Below are 6,000 nucleotides of genomic sequence, written 5' to 3'. Positions count from 1 at the left end.
AATAATAGTACTGATAACAGCAACTCTCTATCGCCTCCCTCATCTACTTCTCTCTCTCTCTCTCTCATACACACACACACACACACACTCCCTCCCTTTATCCCCTTTTCCTCCTTGTGTATAAATTATAAGACTATAAATGGCACCTGTCTACCTTTTTTCCATTTGTATAATTGAATGAAACAAGTAAGTTGGAGAACCTTTTACCATGTAGGAGTTGTATCAGATGCGGAAATAAAACATGTTTAAACGAAGTTAAGTGTCTATTTATTAGTAAAATCAATAAAACATCAAAGTGTCATTGTCTGAAATCACATAGTTTATGTCCCATACCCCGCCTTTCCAACGACCTTAGGCTCCGTTCTCCAGCTTGAGAATTTGTTCTGACATACAGTTTCATCTCTTACGAAATTCGTCCCCTCATGAATCACTTTCGTACTGCTCACGCTAGAAAGAATGTTTGTACATGGTATGCTACGGAACAAACGCCCTGAGTGGACACACTGCACATTTTTTAAAAATGATCAGAGACCTCTATTGACTATTCCGCAGGATCCAGATGTCGGATCAGTAAATCGAGGACTCTGATTCTTTCACGATCCACATGTTGGATGTTTAATTGGAGATATCGGTTTTTTTCTTCGTGTCATCCGATATCTCGGATTACACAAAACAGGTGTTGTGTGTTCCTTCAGAGCTTCCATACCGGTCAATATAAAACAAATAGAACACGTTTCCTTATTTGCTGAATATACGCAACTATTACTAATAATTTGTTAAGCATAAACGGTTTTTGACTGGTTCCTGGAAATTACTCCCTTGTTCGCAGAGAACAGGTAACTAAAACTTTCCCCGACAGTAACCAACCGAAACAAAAGTGACAAAACAGGAAACCAGACAAGTTCCAGTACTGTAAAGAAGGAAGTCAGGTAAAACTATACTCGCCTGCATTCCGTCTCACCTCTTTTTTCTTTCGTTTCTCAGTTTTGTTAAGTGTTGATATTTTACATCGTGTAATTCACCGAGTCTAAAGAGTTGTGCTAAGTGTATGAATTGTGCGTAGATACAATGACCTACACAGAGGTATTAATTTATCTTGTGCATAGATACAATGACCTACATAGAGGTATTAATTTCTCTATCGTACGTCAAGCGAAGAAGAATAATTACAAGGTTGTGAAAGAGTTAAATCTAACACAACATATGGAACTGTAACGGAGAAAAGCGTGGAACTAGAGATTATATTAATATGGGTAAGTCGTAATTATGATGCATGATATTCATTTATATGCTGCTACAATAATCTGCACTAGCTGTACTAACTGAATACATTGACAGTACTGTCTGTCGTCCGTCATCTAACCTATATCGTCCGTACATCTTCCGTCCACCGCGTCAGACGGCCATCTGGCATCAATAGTTTCCAATGGCTCGTTCTCCAGATCGTCAAGAAACGTAACTGACATATTCACACTGAGGTCATATTAATTCTGAGGCACATTTATGTTTCCTCCTCTAAGCATAATCCTCATCTTCAAAATGTTGCCCTTGCTATACCCACTGCACCCGTAAGAAGATTGTGATGAAGTTAGTCACATCTGTTTACTTTTTTTGTTCATCTTTTGTGAAATGGGTACTCCTCTGAGTTTTTATATGATCACAACTACGGCCATTTTGAAAATTTTGTTATTTCTTTTCTCTAAAACAATTGGTCATATCTGACACATACCTCTCATCAAAGCACTCCTTGCAACATGGTGTTGTGCCCTTTAGGCAACGCAGGTATAACATCTTGTGATCGTTACTTTAATTTCTCAAGTTGTCCAAGTTCCTCCTTGAATGTTAGGCTCTATTGATGTGAGATGTTGTTTTTTTTGTTTGTCATATATGTTTCGTTAGGAACGAAAATGGTGCCCCCATCTCTTCTTCACCTATCCCATTTTCTGCGAGTTTTGGTTACTTTTTAGAAAATCTTGTCATAGCTCTTCCATATGAACGCATTAATTCAATTAAATTAGGGTTTCAAAGTAAAAATGATCTTTTAGATCAGACTTTTAAAAAATTCTTAAATCAGTCCACGCTTGTTCACATTAGAAAAATATTTTGTAAAACAATTAATACATGCATCGGAACATACTTGTCATTAATGTAACCGAAAGTCCAACAAGTTGTTTGCAAAATCACAACAATTTCTGAGTTATTCCACCTCAAAATACATACATTCATTTTTCTGTATTGTAAATAATGTCCCATATTATCTAACACTATGTTGCCAGTTACACCAGATTTCAGCTCACAACTCTCTCAGAAACCGTGGATAATTAGAGATTAAAGAGGTTCCTAGACATGTCGGAAAAGTAAAACCTTCATCACCAAATCCTGTATGAACAGAAGGATTCAAACCCGCATCCTTTCTGACGCGAGACTGACACACTAACCACTGAACCACTGGAGCTTCCGCCTCAATCAGTTGCCGCTTACGACATGCAGTGTATCGATCCTATTCTACATATCCTATTCCACAATGGGAAGGGGCGTGAGTCGGGCGATGGTGATGGTATTTGGGAGGGTTTGAATGCTGGCCAAATAAAGTTAACTAAGAAAAAAGAAAGATGAACGTCAAAATGTGTATGCATTTAGTTTATAAAGAGAATTTAGATGCACCAGTATGTGCTAAACGTGGATCACCCGTTGTATATATTTGTATCTATTTAATTATTTGTTGGTAGCGGTAAACTATCATTGGCCGCGTTTTTTTTTTAAAGATATCCCAATTATGGGCCAAATATATGTTTTCCCTAAATAGAATGCTGACAAATTAAAAAATATGTCAAGCAGTGACTTGAAACGACAACTGGCTCATTCTGCCCAAGAGAATTTAATCTATTTATAACCTCGGAATTCATGTTTAGCGAAGCTAATCAATCTTACACATAATGGCTATATCAATACCATCTACACTACGTATTCGGCTATATAAGGAAGTTTTACAAACATCATTATAATCTGGAATCTTGATATTTTTTAAGTAAATTTGTTCACAACGGGTATTGGGTGTGTGTGTGTGTGTGTGTGTGTGTGTGTGTGTGTGTGTGTGTGTGAATGCGTGTGTGTGTTCCCGTGAGATTAAACGTTTTGTTGTTATCCACCGTAAGCGGAGCAACGCTACCCTCGCAATTGCGAAAGTCACTGCTTCCCGTCTGGAATGTGAATAAAATTAAATTGTACAGTTCCCCTGTTTGCTCTTAAATAGAACTAATTATATTATTTAAACTTTAATTTCTGTAGAGTAATACTGAAAATATTGAAACAAGGGCTTCAAGTTTGATGCAGTTTCTTTGTTTTGCACGTAAAATAAAGTCGGAAAGGTATGATCCTCCCACCCTAACCCCCTTCATTTGTCGATACGTGTATAAACATTCGTTTTTGGACAATAAGTGTATATGTTGTCTTTTTTGTTTTCTTTTTTTTTTTTGGGGGGGGGGGCGATCAATACATATTGAGTTTATGTTCTTTTGAAGAACTCCCCCTTCCTTGTAAATCGTAATTTAAACTGATCACACATAAGTCCAGCTTAATAACTCATAGAAAGCTTTTGTAAGAATAAATATACGTTTATATTAGATATAATTTCAAGCAGGATATGTGCCTGGCAAGAAATAGTTTTAACTGGAAGCTACAATTTTAATACTGGTTTTAAAATTGCAAAAAGAAAAACTCCGAGAAAATGTCATCGATTAAGCATTGTACTTTGTACTTAAATGGGGACATAAGCTGATACGTGTGTCAATTATTTATAGCTTTGCTGTCAGAATCCAGGAACACATGTGAATCTATGACAAAGCTGCGCAAACTGAATTATCAGATAGCCACAAAAAATACTACCGTATTGCAAGTATATTTCTCGGTATATATATATATATATATATATATATATATATATATATATATATATATATATATATATATATATATATATATATATATATATATATATATATATATATATATAACTTTAGAGGAACAATATACAGAAGAGTCGGATACAAAGTAAACTGGCCCATTTGTTTTTGGCAGGTTAATAAGGCAGGGATAGATAAAAATAATATCTTAGACGGGATTCGAACTCGAGATCTTATGTTTACACATCAATCACTCTACCAATAGAAATAACCGATTGACAACTGTTCTTAGCATAAGCATCCTAATCATGCAAATTTAAAATATTATATTGATAGGATTTTGTTAGGGGACTCTTTAGAGAGGACTTTATGCAGGTCTAAGAAAATATTTTTCAAAGTCCAGGAAACCCATTAAAATATTACAGAATCACGCAAAATATTATTAATTCGTTGTATAAAACATAAAGGGAATCAGTAATTTTATTTTTAAGTGTTACGTATATTTACTTTGCATTATCGGTTATCTTTTTTATTTCTAATTTTGCTGTTTCATTATACGCTGTTATAACAGTGTATGTTGGGTCCAAAATCAAGTTTATTTTCTACTTGACCTGAATCATTGAACTTTTTAATTCTGTGAAAAGTTAATACATAGATAAATAGTTTACTTATGAGTATGGTTTAACTATTAGGATTATTTTTTTGTCTGAGTCAAGGACAATATGTTTACCACATTTTATGCTCTAATTATAGCTATCTTATAAACATTAAGAATATTCTAGAAGGTTATTTTCTATTAGGTAATTGTTTATATTAATAATTGTAACTTGTGACCTGAGGTCGAATAGAAGACTACATAATCTTGTTTTTTTTTAAATTTATTTATAGAAATCATTCATTCTTGCTACAATATCGTAGCAGAATCAGTTGTATTATCGTTGTGTCCAGTGCTTCATTTGGGCTAGAATTTAAGTATTCAAATTATTTATTCAGCAGTCTTCTGGCAAAAATATTTCAGTCTAATACGAGCACATCATAATTTCAATCTGGTACAACATTTTTGATCAAGTTTCTGATAAGACTGATGATTAATCTTTATTCCTTCCTTCGTGTACCTATTGCAACAAGAAAAGTACGTTATTTCTGATTACTCCAGATTGACAAATAAGCAAAAGAGCCAAGACAGCTATTTCAAATGCTCTTGTTTCTAAGAGGTCATGGTCACGATTATGTATTGAAAGAAATGCATTTGTTGTATGAAACAATCCCCAGTCCGATTTTATTATGGAGAATTATGACCCATTCATGTTCTCATATTGATCAATCAACATGTATTGATTACAGTGATTTTCTTGCTACTCATTCTTTTTATTCTAATCAGGGTAACAAACGATAATCACTTGTCGTCGGACAGAAAAAAGATCCTGCGATATCCTGTTTCTTTCAGAGGGCTATTAATGAAACTGAAGCCACACAAGTACCCGTTTGTTATTTTGTCAAAAAGTGGGGTCCTTAGATCTTGTCAAATTGTAAGGCACAGGCTCATCTGCAACCTTTTCCTGCGTGTGCAGAACAATAGTAGACTGTGTCGGTCTCTTACTTAAGACCATGTCAGGCAACCAACACTTGTGGACCATAAATGTGTCTGTCCCAAGATTTCCAGAGGTGATTCCTTTGAGGAATATTAAAGTTAAAACTATAGTAAAGCTTTGACAAAGTGTTTACTCAAATCAGTCTAATCGGATCAGGTATCAAATTTTATGTTTGGAAGTTTCCAGCAAGTTATGTTTGAATTAGGCGTTAAGCAATTTAAGTCTTCTGCATATCACCGTGAGAGCCAAGGGGCTTTAGAAAACTATAATCAAACTTTGAAAAATATGGTTCAATCATATTGTTTTGATACTAGAATAGATTGGGACTTATGTGTTCATCTACTGTTGTTTGCTGTTAAGGAATCAGTTCAAGAATCTTTAGGATTTAATTTCTACGAGTTAGGTTTCGGACATACTGCTCGTGGACCGTGGAAGTTTTTAAAATATAAACTTCTTTCAAATGAAGATGCAAAAATTAATTTTCTCTACTATGTTTCTAATTTTAA

General features: G+C 34.5%; 1 protein-coding gene across 2 annotated transcripts in view; it reads left to right on the top strand.

The window, feature by feature from the left end:
• The first annotated feature begins 463 nt into the window (after positions 1-463).
• LOC149796208 (uncharacterized) overlaps positions 464-6,000 on the top strand; it is a 70,571-nt gene continuing 65,034 nt past the window's right edge. Inside the window, exon 1 of one of the 2 annotated variants that reach the window (XM_089966159.1) lies at positions 464-929. The gene's annotated coding sequence lies outside the window, so the exon portion shown is untranslated. Of the gene's footprint in view, positions 930-973; positions 1,254-6,000 lie in introns of those variants that run through there. The other variant, XM_089966158.1, reaches the window with a different exon arrangement.

Source organism: Sinohyriopsis cumingii, chromosome 7 (assembly GCF_028554795.1).
Source record: "Sinohyriopsis cumingii isolate HCF-2022 chromosome 7, ASM2855479v2, whole genome shotgun sequence".
Taxonomy (NCBI): Eukaryota; Metazoa; Mollusca; class Bivalvia; order Unionida; family Unionidae; genus Sinohyriopsis; species Sinohyriopsis cumingii.
This window is presented reverse-complemented; position numbering and strand designations above follow the sequence as displayed.